The sequence below is a fragment of the Delphinapterus leucas genome, chromosome 1 (assembly GCF_059928025.1).
Source record: "Delphinapterus leucas isolate spDelLeu-1000000601 "Yukka" chromosome 1, BTC_Dleu_Yukka2, whole genome shotgun sequence".
Classification (NCBI taxonomy): domain Eukaryota; kingdom Metazoa; phylum Chordata; class Mammalia; order Artiodactyla; family Monodontidae; genus Delphinapterus; species Delphinapterus leucas.
This window is the reverse complement of record NC_143129.1, coordinates 169,445,639-169,460,959: the sequence shown is the minus strand read 5'-3', so window position 1 is coordinate 169,460,959 and position 15,321 is coordinate 169,445,639. Positions and strand designations below refer to the sequence as shown.

The following is a 15,321-nucleotide window of genomic DNA, read 5'->3' as shown; positions in this document are numbered from 1 at the left end:
AGAAACATCAACCATACTTCCCTGTCGGTATTTCTAAGATCATCTGTGATATTGCCAGCATAGAACAAAGGTTTAAAATGGGGATTCTGGATTCAAATAATCTGGGTTTTAATCCCAACTGTACTAGCTATGTGATTTGTGAGAGTATTGCTTAATTCACTGATAAGCATTTATCTCCCACGGTAAATGTTCAATAAATGTTAGCAATTATTCAGTTGAATTGACCCAATGTTTCAGCCTGAACCTGGGGAGCCATGGATAGATGATCTCAAAGCTTTCTTCCAGTCCCAAAGTTTATAGTTTTTTAAATTTGGTGGAACATATATCTGTAGGAGAGAGATCAGGAGAAATAAACCATAACATTTTTAGGAGAAAGGCATTTCACAAAGCTGAATTTACAAGTGTAGGCCCTAACTCCTCCAAATGGGGAGAAATCACACGTAGGGAGCTTACACACTAATTCAACTCTTTTTTTTTTAAAATAAGATTGTGTTTTGTTTTCTTTATAAATTTACTTATTTATTTTTGGCTGCATTGGGTCTTCGTTGCTGCCTGTGGGGGTCACTCTTTGTTGCGGTGCATGGGCTTCTCATTGCGGTGGCTTCTCTTGTTGTGGAGCACAGGCTCTAGGCGTATGAGCTTCAGTAGTTGTGGCACACGGGCTTAGTTGCTCCGTGGCATGTGGGATCTTCCCTGACCAGGGATTGAACCCGTGTCCCCTGCACTGGCAGACAGATTCTTAACCACTGTGCCACCAGGGAAGTCCCACTAATTCAACTCTTGATGTAAGCAGAAGCAGGAAAAAACAAGCAACTCATGGAATGATAAACATGGGACAAACACTATAAATGCTAAGTATGTGTATACAGTTCTTCCTGAGGGTAGGTGCTGCCTGGTTCTCACTGGAGGGACAGGTAATGTTCAAAAGCTCAGACTCTAGGGCTACCCTGGTGGCGCAGTGGTTGAGAGTCCGCCTGCCGATGCAGGGGACACGGGTTCGTGCCCCGGTCCGGGAAGATCCCACATGTGGCGGAGCGGCTAGGCCCGTGAGCCATGGCCGCTGAGCCTGCGCGTCCGGAGCCTGCGTGTCCGGCCCGCGTACCGCAAAAAAAAAAAAAAAAAAAAGCTCAGACTCTAGAGTCAGGCAGATGTGGCTTTGAATCTCAAATTGGTTCCTTATCAGCTATGTGACCCTGGGCAAGTTGCTTTTTAACTCTTTTATGCCTCAGCTTCCTCTACACAAAAATAGACATAGTAATATTAGAGTACCTATCTAAGGAACTGTACTCAGTACAGGGCTGACATAGTAAGCACACGCTCAACAAAAGCAAATTATGATTATCTGACAGATGACACCCTGTGGGTGAGCGACAAGTTTCCATTCTCAAAGGATGACCATGTCTTCCTTTACTGACTCAAGGCTCCTCATGGGTGGGGCCTGGTCTCTTCCTACAGAAGTTAGGCATGATAACTCCCTTGTGACCTTGGGAACTTCCTTAGAGAGGAATTGTCTCCTGCATCAGCCTTGGGACTGCACAAGGCTGGAACGGCCTCTCTTTTTCAGAGGTGGGACCAGCAGTCTCAGATGGAACTTTCTCCCAACAAACTGAGCGTTCCCAGAGTGTGTGTGTGGCTGGCTCCCCTCCAGGCCACCCGGTGTAGACTGATTATCTTTTATGCTCTTCCTTCAGGCCGGGAAGCCAAGAGTGAGGAATGTACCACTTCAGCAGCCCTCCAGAGCAGGAAGAAGTAACGTGAGACTTGGCTCTGGGGTGACCCTGGGGCCCCAGCCTGAAGAGTCCCCCAATTAAGGGGCTCTGAGGGAGTCTTGAGGAGGCTCTTAGGAGACTGTGTCGGGCTCTGGGGGCAATGGGTGAGGGGAGTGTTCCAGAAGCGACAGGAGGGAGCATTTTACGCGCATATAGGGTGGAAGGTGCGTCCGGGTAACTAATGGCAACTGGGCGGGGTGAGCCCGCGCTGCGGGAGCTCTTCGACGGAGAAAAACTACGACTCCCAGGTTGCTCCAGGCTTAGCCCGGCTTTTCCGCCCGCCCACTGGCTGCCGGTCTGGCGAGCGGCGAAGCGGATTGGCCGCGGCCATGCGGGGCTCCCCAACTAGCAGGTTAGTGGGCGCCGCCGGCAGCAGACGTTGACCAGGAGCGGGGGGTGGAGGGGCCCCTGATCGCCATTCTGGAAACGGCCGGGCGCTGTCTCTGTAGCGTAGCCGCTGGCTGTGAGGCGCGGGGCGGGGGCGGAGACTGCGTGGCGCAGGCGCGGTGCTGGGCTTCTCCTGGGTCCCCAGACAGCTGGAGGAGATAAACAGAGGAGGAGGAGGGAGGGGAGTGCGTGTGTGAGAGCGCGCGAGGGAGTGTGAGTGTGTGTGAGCGCGGGTGTGAGGCGGTGCGCAGGGGCGGGCGGAGGCGCTGTCCGGCCCCGGCCAGGCGCCAGGCGGGGAGCATGGGAAGGGGCTAGAGCTGCCCGGGCCCTCCAGCCCCCTCCCCGGGATCCGCGCCCCCCCTCCGGGGAGAGGGGCCGGGCCCCCCGGACGGACATGGGCTCCTGAAGTTGCGCCGCCACCGGTCCTGGGAAGAGGCCTGACAGGTACGGGTAGCCGCCGCCCCCTGCTCTCCGCTGGCGCCGAGGCGAGGACCGGCTCCGGCAGCCTCGGCACACGGGCCGCCAGCTCTGGGCCGGCCCCAGCCCTGCCGGCCCGGGGGCCTGGACCCGTCCGCCTGAGGGCTCCGGGGTGTCCCGAGAAGGGGCAGGCCTCGCCGGGTCGGAGGGCAGAGTGGGCCGGGGGCGGGGTGGGGACGGAGGGCTGGCAGGGACGTGGAGGGAAGGCTCTGGGAGTTTGGGGAGGCTCTTCCGAGGGAGAGGTGGAAGTCGTCCCATCACGGGACTTTTTTTGCGGAGTTTTTGTTTGACATCTGATCTGGCGCGGGTCTCAGGAAGAAGGGGGCAGGTGGAAGTGTTGGGAGGGCAACGTTGACCTGACCTGCTCTCTCTTAGTTTCCATCTGTGTGTGTGTGTGTGTCCGTCCCCGTGTCCAGTCCAGGCTTCTGGCAGCCGCAGATGCCTTCAGTGGCCCATCCTGGCACCAGACTGAACTCTGCCGAGGTGTTTCCACCAGGCGACTGTAGCGCCCGTACAAAGGGCCTTTACTTGGGAACTGGCTATTCAGTACCCACTTCAAAGGGCAAATGGGAAGTGTGGAGTAGGAGAGAGACTGCGACCCAGCAGGATCCAATTCTCGTTGCCGAAAGCTGCAGTGAGACGCCCCCTTGCCAGCCAGGTTGAATTCGCATAGTGCCCTCTGGCTCTCTCTTCTGCAGGTGTACTACTAGGGTCTCTAGAAAAGAGGCATCGGGATTTATGACTAATGTCTAACAACCTAATTTGACTATTTCCTCCAAAGGCCTTTCCTTTTATGACTTTCTTTAACTTCCTGAGGTAGTGGTAAAGCAACTTTAAAAAGTTTTCCTCTCAAGTTAGTGAGTTTAAAAGCCTGGTAGGGTGGATGTAGCTTCCCCATTCTTCCCAAAGATGGGGTGGATGATCAGGGCAAAGTGGCAGTTAAGTCTTCCCTTTTAATAAAGCCTGAAACAGTTTTGAGAAGAAGATTATTATTCTGAGGTCACCTCCTGACTCAAAGGCATTATGAAATCCCCACCTAGGGCACAGGTATGCCCCGTGGCCTCACTAAGCTTTTCTGTACATTGCAGTCCTCCTTGAGTGGCCAGTCTGTGTTCACTAAGTTGAAGGAACTACTAAAGGATATTTTTGGTTTGAATTCTGGCTGCTGCTTCTTTGTAATTATATTTTTAAAGGGATTGAACTGAATCTTGGCTATTGAGCATAGTGATAACCAGATCCTCTATCACAGGCCAAGGAGTAATTAGTAGGGCTCCTTTGGGCCGAGTCTAAGACTAACAATGGATTTTTTCATTGCAGTTTGTTGTATTTCATCGGCAGGTGGGAAACAACCTTTTCTGCCATAGTTTGTGATCATGCTGCTTAATTCTGGAGTCCAGCTGTCCTTCCCTCTTAACCTCTTTGGGGACACTTATGTTCAAGTCACATCCCACTTTGTAGAAGCAGTGCTTTGGGTCAACTCTGAAGAGTAACTGAACAACAATTCATATTTCTGCCTGGGACTCCTTCCCTTGGGGTCACTGAAGGAAAGAGAATATGTGTAGTGATTGTGGTGATGGTGTTAACATTGACGATTTGCCAGTTTTAAAGTTGTGAAACAGCTGACAGTTTTTCTAGCTGGTAAGAACTCATGGGACATCCTATGGAGGGTATTTTCACGCATGTGGGCTTCAGAATCTGGAAGGATACAACTGAAGAAGCCCTCTGCTAAAATCTGTGGCTCTTGAGGGGCCAACTGCTGGGAAGACCCAAAAGTGTGACTTTAATTATTCTTCAATTATTTTTATTTTTCTTCTCTCCTTTTTGAATTAAGGAGTATAGCCCACGTGTGCAATCCTGGGTCTCAGAGAGGGAGTCATAGACAACGTGTAATGTGGTGATACTTAACCTTTTCTTTTGGGCCACTGGTTTAATGATCCATTCTGTTTCCTTTCTTCTTTTATCCTCACCTTTCCAGATTCTCCACTGCATCTTTGGGCTGCCAAACCCATATAATTCTTAGGCTGTGCTTTCTTCTCAGCTGTCTAATAAGCTCTTCAAAAACCCAAGCCCTGACAATTGCCATCAGAAACCAGTCCCTTGGTGTTACGTTTAATTCTGGCTAATTTACTTTGAGGGATATTTACTAACTGGAATACATCCTAAAAAGTGACTGACATTTATTGAGGGCCTGGTATATGTCACGCTCTGTGCTAGGTAGTGTTCTTACTTTATCTAATTTAACCTTCATGACTACCGTGTGAAGTGAAAGTTTTTCCTATTATACATATGAAGACACAGGTTCAGAGAGGTAAAATAACTTGCTTAAGGTCACACAGCTAGTAAGTGAAAGGATCAGAATTCAGACCCAGGTCTGTCTCCTCAGGGACTGTGACACTTGAGCAAGGGCTGAAAGGACCAAAGCTAAGAGCCTGGGGGAACACATACTTGAAGAACTGTCTTTGGAAAAGGAACTGGACTTCCTCTGTGTGATTCTGCAAGGCAGCACTAGGATCAAAGGATGGAAATTCCAAGAGGGTAGATGTTGGCTTGACAGGAGAGAATTTGGCTTTCTAAAAACACAATGGGCTGCCTTGTGGGGGAGTGAGTTACCCATCATTGGAGGTATTCAAGCAGAGGCTTTGCCACTTCTTATCAAGGATATGGTAGAGGAGTTCATACTTATGTAGTTAAATTGGACTGAGGTTTTTTTTCAGTATTTTAAACTCTGTTATTATATCAAATTCCTGTCATTTTGATCTGTAAAAATCTAATATGTATTGAATACTTACTTTGTGCCTGGCACTTGCTGAACACTTTTTCTACAATATTTCATTTAATCTTCAGAAGTCCCCTGAGGTAAGTATTATCACTATTTCCACTTTACAAATGAGGAAACTGAGGGTCCAGAAAGTTGAAAAATATGCTGGAGGTTACACAGCTAGTAGTAGTAGGGCTGATATTTGAACCTATGTCTGCACCTTCTTAGCTGTGTAACCTAGAGTAAAGCACATGTTCTCTCTGAGCTATACTTTCCTCATATGTGAAATGAGCACCTACATTACAGTGGGTATATAAGGACTAAATGATGTAATACATGCTTTTCACTAGATCTCATCTTTTGCCCCCAAGAGCCTGGGTTTGGGGGTAAAGGGGTGCCACTTTGGTTTCTTCAGGTTGAATTCAGGCCTGACTGAAACCCTGAGAGTCGTGGGGTTCATTCTTGGTGCTATTAGTAACAGCTGCTGACTCCACAAAGGGCTTTGTGGCATTAGTAACTAATACCTTAAAAACTTGAGGCCTGAATAAGAGGAGTATTCAGCCAACAGGTTGGAGTATTGGAGGCAGTGTCAGAAGCTGTGTGAAAGAAAATTCTCACCCTATTGTAGAATCAGATTCAGGGATCACTGTTTGCATTTTTATATTTAATGTCTTATTTTAGGGTGAACAAGGTCACAACTGCTAGAGCTGTGACAGAGCGGGATGCCAAGAATAATAACCCTTAATCCTCCCTGTAGCCATCTGGGGAGGTATTAACCCCATTTTCTTGGGGAAGGGAGCAGAGCAGGATCAGTCCTTGCCCAGGTAGCTATCTACAAGCTCTCTAGAGACAGTGTTAGGATCAGGACCTTGGTAAAATTTTGTCTTTGTTCATAACCCCCAGATTCTGTTTTCAGAAAGCATAAAACTGTGCTTATTCCTGAACCTTTTAGAGAGCCTTTATCAGAATGGGAGGCAGGCGTTTCTGGTCAGGGAGCTTCATCAGTTGAGGCCTGAGTGTTTGGGTGCCAGTGGCTTACCTGGTTCCCTCTTGAGTCAGACATCTGGATGTAACACAGCTGCAAATGAATCAGAAAGGAAGCATTTCCAAATTGATTGGCTTAGTTTTCCTTGACGTTTCTGCTAGGAGTAAAGTTAGGGGGCAAAACTTAAAAGGCTCCCCTGTGAAAAGGTACTTTGAGTTGTGGCAGGATTTGGAAAGCTGCAAGTTAAAGGCAAAATGCAAGACTGTGGGTGCTCTTGAATACAATGAGAAAGGATAGCATTATCAGAATATGCTTCCATTTCTCTTTCTGTTCCCTTCCATTACCTTAAGGTAATTGTGGCCCTAGGAGAAGGCAGATAAATTATCTATGATCACTGAAAAGTAAAGCTCTGAAAACATCAGGAAAATTTTTCACAAAACCCAAATCGCGATACAGAACCATACAGGCAGAGAAGACATCCAGGTGAGTTTTCATCCAGAGCCTCCACAAGTGAAGCATTTCTTAGGATGGCCTTCCACAGAGAAAGCTTCAGTCAGCCCCATATGGAATCATTTAAGCCAGGAGCCTCAAAGATGGCAGAGAACTTTTCCAAAGATGCTTTGCCGATGGGCTTGTCCTACCATCCACACCTTTCTCAGATGATGTCCTTGTGCCAACTTAGTCCATGACCCTGAAATGCAATCTTTAAATTTGTGTTTGAGACCAGCAGAGTCAAGGTGATTTTGATTCCTTAGCCTAACCCTAAGAAACGGTAAGAGACAAAGTTTCTATTGGGGAAGACTGCTTGGATGTGGTCTGATTAAAGATAATAGTAGCAACTCTTTTTTAGTGGCCAACAGCCTGGGTCCTGGAGTTAAGCTATCTAGTTTGACTCTTCATTTAATTACTGTAACTTCAGGCAAGTTAACTTCTCCATGCCTCAGATCCTTCATCTATAAAATGAGGATAATAGTAGTACCTGTCTCACAGGGCTGTTATGAGGAGTCTGTCAGATAACACTTGTAAAATGTTTAGAATGTTCAATAAATATTATTTACTATGCTCAGTGTCAGGCATTTTACATATGTGGCTCTTCCATTCCACATCAGTCTGTGAAGGTAGGCTTTATCATCCCTGTTTTGTTTTTTTTTTCCGGTACAAGGGCCTCTCACTGTTGTGGCCTCTCCCGTTGCGGAGCACAGGCTCCGGACGCGCAGGCTCAGCGGCCATGGCTCGGGGGCCCAGCCGCTCCGTGGCATGTGGAATTTTCCCGGACCGGGGCACGAACCCGTGTCCCCTGCATCGGCAGGCGGACTCTCAACCACTGCGCCACCAGGGAAGCCCAATCCCTGTTTTTCTTTTAATTAATTAATTAATTTATTTATTTATTTTTGGCTGCTCCAGGTCTTAGTTGTGGCAGGCGAGATCTTCGTTGCAGCATGTTTAGTTGAGGCATGCGGGATCTTTAGTTCTGGCATGCAGACTCTTAGTTGAGGCATACATGTGGGATCTAGTTCCCCGACCAGGGATCAAACCTGGGCCCCCTGCATTGGCAGCGTGGAGTCTTACCCACTGGACCACCAGGGAAGTCCCATCATCTCTGTTTTATAGATTGGGAAACTGAGGTTTAGAAATGCTGTCACACAGAAAGTAGGTGGCAGAACTGGATTGAACTTTAGGTCTGTCGGACTCCACAGCCCAACTCTTTTTATTTTATTATACTAGTTCCAATTACCTTTATGCATTGGAAGTGCTTTTTTTTTTTTCCTATAGGATTGCTTCAGTAGGAAAACCATCGCAAATAGAGTGAAGGGAAACTTGCATACATCTTTTGCATAATTCAGAATGTTGAAAGGGGGTCAGCTGTCACTCAATGGGAGCACCTCCCTGCAGTGGTAGGCAGCAAGTCCAGAGGAAAGAGAATACAGATGACTTGGATTCCATCTCCACTCTACTGCTGCCTAGCAGTGTGTCCTTAGAATTATGGGATAAGGGCATTGGAACGGGTTTTGCAGCTCATCTCAGAGTCTGCCTCTCATTTTACAGATGGGTAAATAGGCGGAGGGAATGAAATGTCATACTCAGAGTCACACAGCCAGTTAGAGGCAGATCTTGGCCTGGAGCACAAGACCCTAATCCCGGTTTAGTGCTTCTTCCTCAGTACCACATAGCATTGTGCTTCAGTTCTCCTTTGTTAAATGGGGATGATAATAACTTTCGAGCTTCCTCACAAGATTGTTGTGAGGTTCAAATGAAAAGCATGAACAAAAGCATTCTGATAGGGATAAAATACTGTTTGTATGCAAGGTAGTCATGCTGTTATTCATTCAGCAAGTATTTATTGGTACCTGCTAAGCCCACATCACTCCTTGGGGACCCAGGAGGATCAATAGATGAATCAGATAAAGAGCTGGCCCTCAGGATGCTTTTAGTCTTTTAAGGAAGAGAAGCCACATAAATAACTACTGTTCAAGTTAGGAGACAGATGAAGGAAAGGGTGAGAACTAAATTTTCTTTTCATAAGTTGTCATTTTGAGGTAGAGAAAAGAAGAAGGTGTTTTGGGACTTTTCCTCCTTTACAATTGAGATATAATTTACTTACCATAAAACCTACCCTCTTAATGTGTGCAAATCTGCGCTTTTTATTATATTCACAAAGTTGTGCAGCCATCACCAATATCTAATCCTGGAACATTTTCATCACCCCCCAAAAGAAACCCATACCCTGTAGCTATCACTGCCTACCCCCAATCATCCCATCTTCTCCCTCAACACTAGACAACCACTAATCTACTTTCTGTCTCTATAGCTTTTTCTATTCTTGACATTTCATATAAATGGATTCATACAATATGTGGCCTTTTGGGACTGGCTTCTTTCCCTTAACACAATGTTTTCAAGTTTCATCCATGTTATGGATGAATCAGTACTTCATTCCTTTTTTCATTCCTTAATTCCTTGATTCAGCATGAATCAGTACTTCATTCCTTTTTATGGAAGAATAATATTCCATATATGGATATACCACATTTTATTTATCCATTGATGGACATTTCGGTTGTTTCTACTTTGGGGATATTATAAACAATGCTGCTATGAGTGTTCATGTACAAGTTTTCATGCGGACATAGGTTTTCACTTCTCTTGGAGTAGATACCTAGGAGTAAAATTTCTGGGTCATATGGTCACTCTAAGTTTCACTTTTTGAGAGGAGGCTTTTCTTAAACGATTTTTTCTTATTGAAAATAATGCTGTCACTCACACTTAGTATTTACAGTGTGCCAGTTATCCCATGTAATCCTCACAACAGCCCTGAGGTAGGTACAATCATTATCTCTGTGTAACAGTTGAAGAAACAGCCAGTGTTTCTTGAATTATCACGTGCCAGGTATTGTGCTAAGTGTTTTACAATGCATTACCTCATTAATGCGCCCAATAACCCTGTGAGATAGATATTATTACATATACCTATATAGCAGGTAAAAACAAAAATAAAACCAAAAACCCAGGAGCTTAAAAGTAAACAGTTTTGGGGGCTTCCCTGGTGGCGCAGTGGTTGAGAGTCCGCCTGCCGATGCAGGGGACACGGGTTCGTGCCCCGGTCTGGGAAGATCCCACATGCCGCGGAGCGGCTAGGCCTGTGAGCCATGGCCGCTGAGCCTGCGCATCCGGAGCCTGTGCTCCGCAACGGGAGAGGCCACAACAGTGAGGGGCCCTTGTACCGCAAAAAAAAAAAAAAAAAAAAAGTAAACAGTTTTGCCCAAGAACGCAACCTAGTGTGTGGTTGAGCCAGATTCAAACTCAAATTTCTTTCCATCCAAAGCTAGTTTCTAATGACTATTTCCACATTAACACAAAACAATAAAAGTTAACAGTAGAATACTTGGAAAATACACAGGAACAGAAAGAAAAATATATCGCCTGTTGTCCTACCAGAGACATGACCACTGGCTAACAATTTTGGTGCATATCCTTCTTGTTATAGCATTACATATGTACATTTTTTGGTTTGTATTTTTCCCCCAAGGCTGGGATGGCTATATAGATGTCTTAAACCTAATTTTTAAACTAAAATGATTAATGGTTTTTCCATTTCATTAAGCAGTCTTCCATGTTTTGAATGACTCTATAATAGGAAAAAAAGTGGGGTTTTTTGCCGCATCATGAGGCTCGTGGAAACTTCGTTCCCCAACCAGGAATCGAACCCGGTGCCCCGGCAGTAGAAGCACGGAGTCCTAACCATTGGATGGCCAGGGAATTCCCGGAAAGAAAGATTTTTAAAAGGGCTTTATTAGAGAGAATTCCAAATGTATACAAAGTAGAAGAGTATAATAAACCGCCACGTACTCATCATCCTATCTCAATAACTGTCAACATCCTGCCATTCTTTTTTTTTTTTTTTTTTTTACGGTACGCGGGCCTCTCACTGTTGTGGCCTCTCCCGTTGCGGAGCACAGGCTCCGGACGCACAGGCTCAGCGGCCATGGCTAACGGGCCCAGCCGCTCCGCGGCATGTGGGGTCTTCCCGGACCGGGGCACGAACCCGTGTCCCCTGCATCGGCAGGCGGACTCTCAACCACTGCGCCACCAGGGAAGCTGCCATCCTGCCATTCTTGTTTCACCTATACCTCCCCTGCTTTCCACCCACTCATTCTATTTTTTAGGTGAAATTTAGAAACATGAAAACACTAATCTTGATTGTATAATTTTAACAAATGGATATACCCATGTGAACATACCTCCAATATCCGTGAAATCATACTCCCATCAATATATAGAGAGCCTTCTATCACTCTAGAAAGTTCTCTGGTGTACTTTTCTTGCCAATCTCCACACACCCAGGCAACATTTCTGATTTTTTTTTAACTATACTTTGCCTGTTTTAGAACTTCATATAGATGGAATCATACAGTATGTACTTTACGTCTGGCTTCTGTTGCTCAGAATCTAAGAGATTCTTCCATGTTGTTGCCTGTATTAGTAGTTCCTTTTTTTTTTTTTTTCTGTACGCGGGCGTCTCACTGTTGTGGCCTCCCCCGTTGCGGAGCACAGGCTCTGGAAGCGCAGGCTCAGTGGCCATGGCTCACGGACCTAGCCGCTCCGCGGCATGTGGGATCTTCCCGGACCGGGGCACGAACCCGTGTCCCCTGCATCGGCAGGCGGGCTGTCAACCACTGCGCCACCAGGGAATCCCTCCTTTTTTCTTTTATATAATAACTTTGTTGGGATATAATCCGTATGCCATATAATTCATGCATTTAAAGTATACAATTCATTGGTTTTTAGTAGACTCACAGATGTGCAACGATCACCACAGTCAATTTTAGAACATACTTATCACCTCAAGAAGAAACTCCAAACCACAGTGAAATACGACTTCACATCCACGAAGATGGCTATAATTTAAAAAAAAAAAAAAGTGTTGGTGAGGGTGTGGAGAAAGTGGAACCCTTATACATTGGCTGGTGAGACTGTAAAATGGTGCAGCTACTACGGAAAACAGTTTGGCGATTCCTCAGATAGTTAAACATAGAATTACCATATGACCCGGCAATTCCACTCCTAGGTATATACCCCAAAGAATTGCAAACAAGTACTCAAACAGAGACTTGTACATGAATGTTTATAGCAGCACTATTCACAATAGATGAATGGATAAACACAATGTGGCATAGCAGTGCAATGGAATAGTACTGAGCCATAAAAAGGAACGAAGTACTGACACGTGCTGCAACATGGATGAACCTCAAAACATAATACGTGAAAGAGGCCAGACACAAAAAGGCCACAAATTGTAGGATTCCATTTATATGAAAAACCTAGAATAGATAAATCCATAGATACAGAAAGTAAATTAGTAGTTGCCAGGTGCTGGGGGGAGGAGGGAATAGGGAATGACTGCTTAATGGGTATGAGGTTTTCTTCTGGGTTGATGGAAATGTTTTGGAATTAGCTAGAGGGGGTGGTCCCACAACATTGTGAATGTACTAAATATCACTGAATTGTACACTTTAAATGGTAAATTTTACGTTACGTGAGTTTCAATTCAATTAAAAAAAAAGGAAACATATCCTTTAGTTATCACCCCTCTACCTCCTGTCCCCTCCAGCCCCAAGAAATCACAAATGTACTTTCTATTTCTATAGATTTGCCTATTCTGGACTTTTTATATAAATGGACTTATATGATATGTGGGCTTCTTTCACTTAGCATAATGTCTTCAAGTTTCATCCATGTTGTAGACATGTCTCAGTACTTCATTCCTTTTTCTGGCCAAATAACATTCGATTGTATGGATAAACCACCTTTTGTTTATCCATTGATCAGTTGATGGACATTTCGGTGGTTTCTACCTGTTACCTATTGTGAATAATGTTACTATGTGCATTCTTGTACACGTTTTCTTATGGAGTTTCTTTGTTTTGTTTTGTTTTTTTTACTGGTACGCGGGCCTCTCACTGTTGTGGCCTCTCCCGTTGCGGAGCACAGGCTCCGGACGCGCAGGCTCAGCAGCCACGGCTCACGGGCCCATCCGCTCTGCGGCATGTGGGATCTTCCCAGACAGGGGTACGAACCCATGTGCCCTGCATCGGCAGGCGGACTCTCAACCACTGCGCCACCAGGGACGCCCGAGTTTCTTTGTTTTTAACAAAGTCACTTTTTTTTCCTCCTGACCTTGCATTTCAAAGCTAGCAGAGGTGATAAAGACATCCTATTCTCTGTGCCCCCCCCCACCATCTGCAGTGGAATCCTCAGTGCCAGCTTTGTTTCTCTGGTAGGGAATGAAATATGGAAGAAATGTTGTAACCATGCCAGTGAGTATAGATAACAGGAGTTATCAGGTCTTAGTAGAATCCAGGTTTGGTGGAAGTCTATTAAGCACCTACCACGATCCAGGTATATATTTTGTACTTTCATATATATTTCATCATTTATTCCTCACAAAGATCCATTGAAGTAGGTTAGTATCCCTATTTTACAAATGAGGAAATTGAAACTCAGAAACATTAAGTAACTTGCACAACTACGGAGCTGAAATTCAGGCCCAGGTGCCTAAGTATTTCAAGTCTGCTTCTCTTTCTGCTGCGTTAACCAGATCCTAAACAAGGACTATGGCACACCTGAAATGGGTGGTTCCTCATGTTTGTTTGGATATTACCAATTCAATCCTTGGTTCCAGATGAGTAATCTTCTCCAGATGTACTTTCTTCTAGGGTTTGTTAACCTTAGGCTCTTATATTACTGGTACCCTTTTCATTTTGAAGTACGAGATTAATTCCTCCACATTTAACTGTTAGTTGAATTTTATTAGCTTCCTTTGTAACTATACAAAGATGTGCCCATTGAAGAAAGTTTCCCAGTAGCCTAAGTTAAAAGTTTGTGGTTAATCATTAGAGAAATGCAAATCAAAACTACAATGAGATATCATCTCACACCGGTCAGAATGGCCATCATCAAAAAATCTAGAAACAATAAATGCTGGAGAGGGTGTGGAGAAAAAGGAACATTCTTGCACTGTTGGTGGGAATGTAAATTGAATGGAGAACAGTATGGAGGTTCCTTAAAAAACTAAAAATAGAACTACCATACGACCCAGCAATCCCACTACTGGGCATATGCCCTGAGAAAACCATAATTCAAAGAGTTATGTACCAAAATGTTCATTGCAGCTCTGTTTACAGTAGCCAGGACATGGAAGCAACCTAAGTGTCCATCAACAGATGAATGGATAAAGAAGATGTGGCACATATATACAATGGAATATTACTCAGCCATAAAAAGAAACGAAATTGAGTTATTTGTAGTGAGATGGATGGACCTAGAGTCTGTCATACAGAGTGAAGTGAGTCAGAAAGAGAAAAACCACCGTATGCTAACACATATATATGGAATCTAAGAAAGAAAGAAAAAAAAAGGTCATGAAGAACCTAGCGGCAAGATGGGAATAAAGACACAGACCTACTAGAGAATGGACTTGAGGATATGGGGAGGGGGAAGGGTGGGCTGTGACAAAGTGAGAGAGTGGCATGGACATATATACACAACTAAAATAGATAGCTAGTGGGAGGTAGCCGCATAGCACAGGGAGATCAGCTCGGTGTTTTGTGACCACCTGGAGGGGTGGGATAGGGAGGGTGGGAGGGAGGGAGATGCAAGAGGGAAGAGATATGGGAACATATGTATAACTGATTCACTTTGTTATAAAGCAGAAACTAACACACCATAGTAAAGCAATTATACTCCAATAAAGATGTTAAAAAAAAAAAGTTTGTGGAAGGGATGGTGTTAAGTTCTAGGCATTTTAGAGCTCTGGGAATAGAATACCTTTTAGAAGGTGTAACATCTGCATAGCAGCTCATATTTTCTTTATAACGTTAAATCAGGGCTTCCCTGGTGGCGCAGTGGTTGAGAGTGCACCTGCTGATGCAGGGCGCACGGGTTCGTACCCCCGTCTGGGAAGATCCCACATGCCGCGGAGCCGCTGGGCCCGTGAGCCATGGCCGCTGAGCCTGCGTGTCCAGAGCCTGTGCTCTGCAAAACATTAAATCATATCTTTTCCTTTGTGCCTTAGGTATTTTTATATTTCTCATATTCCTGACTCCTAGAAGCTGGCTTCCTTCTTCCTTTTTTCCATTTAATATCAGCTAGAGTTTGCCTGCAATATCCTGAATTACAAGTAAATGCCATTCCTAAACCTTTGTATTCTAGCTAGAGGAAATTTTTATTGAGCTTTCACGTTCTGCCAGCAAATTAGCCCTCAGTGTTATTAGAGCTTTAAGTGTGAAAATCAGGGTTTATTCATTAACTGTGCTATCCTTAGGATGAAGAAGATACATTAAAAGTTGCTTGTTGTCTGGGAATTCCCTGGTGCTCCAGTGGTTAGGACTCGGCACTTTCACTGTGGTGGCCAGGGTTCAATTCCTGGTTGGGAAACTAAGATCCCG

At 45.1% G+C, this 15,321-nt stretch overlaps 1 protein-coding gene across 8 annotated transcripts in view; it reads left to right on the top strand.

The window, feature by feature from the left end:
• Nucleotides 1-1,487: 1,487 nt before the first annotated feature.
• The window catches only part of WDTC1 (WD and tetratricopeptide repeats 1), a 72,442-nt gene continuing 58,608 nt past the window's right edge, over nt 1,488-15,321 (top strand). Inside the window, exons 1-2 of one of the 8 annotated variants that reach the window (XM_089898235.1) lie at nt 1,488-1,566; nt 1,692-1,754. The gene's annotated coding sequence lies outside the window, so the exon portion shown is untranslated. Of the gene's footprint in view, nt 1,755-1,798; nt 2,122-2,315; nt 2,601-15,321 lie in introns of those variants that run through there. The other 7 variants (XM_089898228.1, XM_089898239.1, XM_022551837.3 and 4 more) reach the window with 7 other exon arrangements.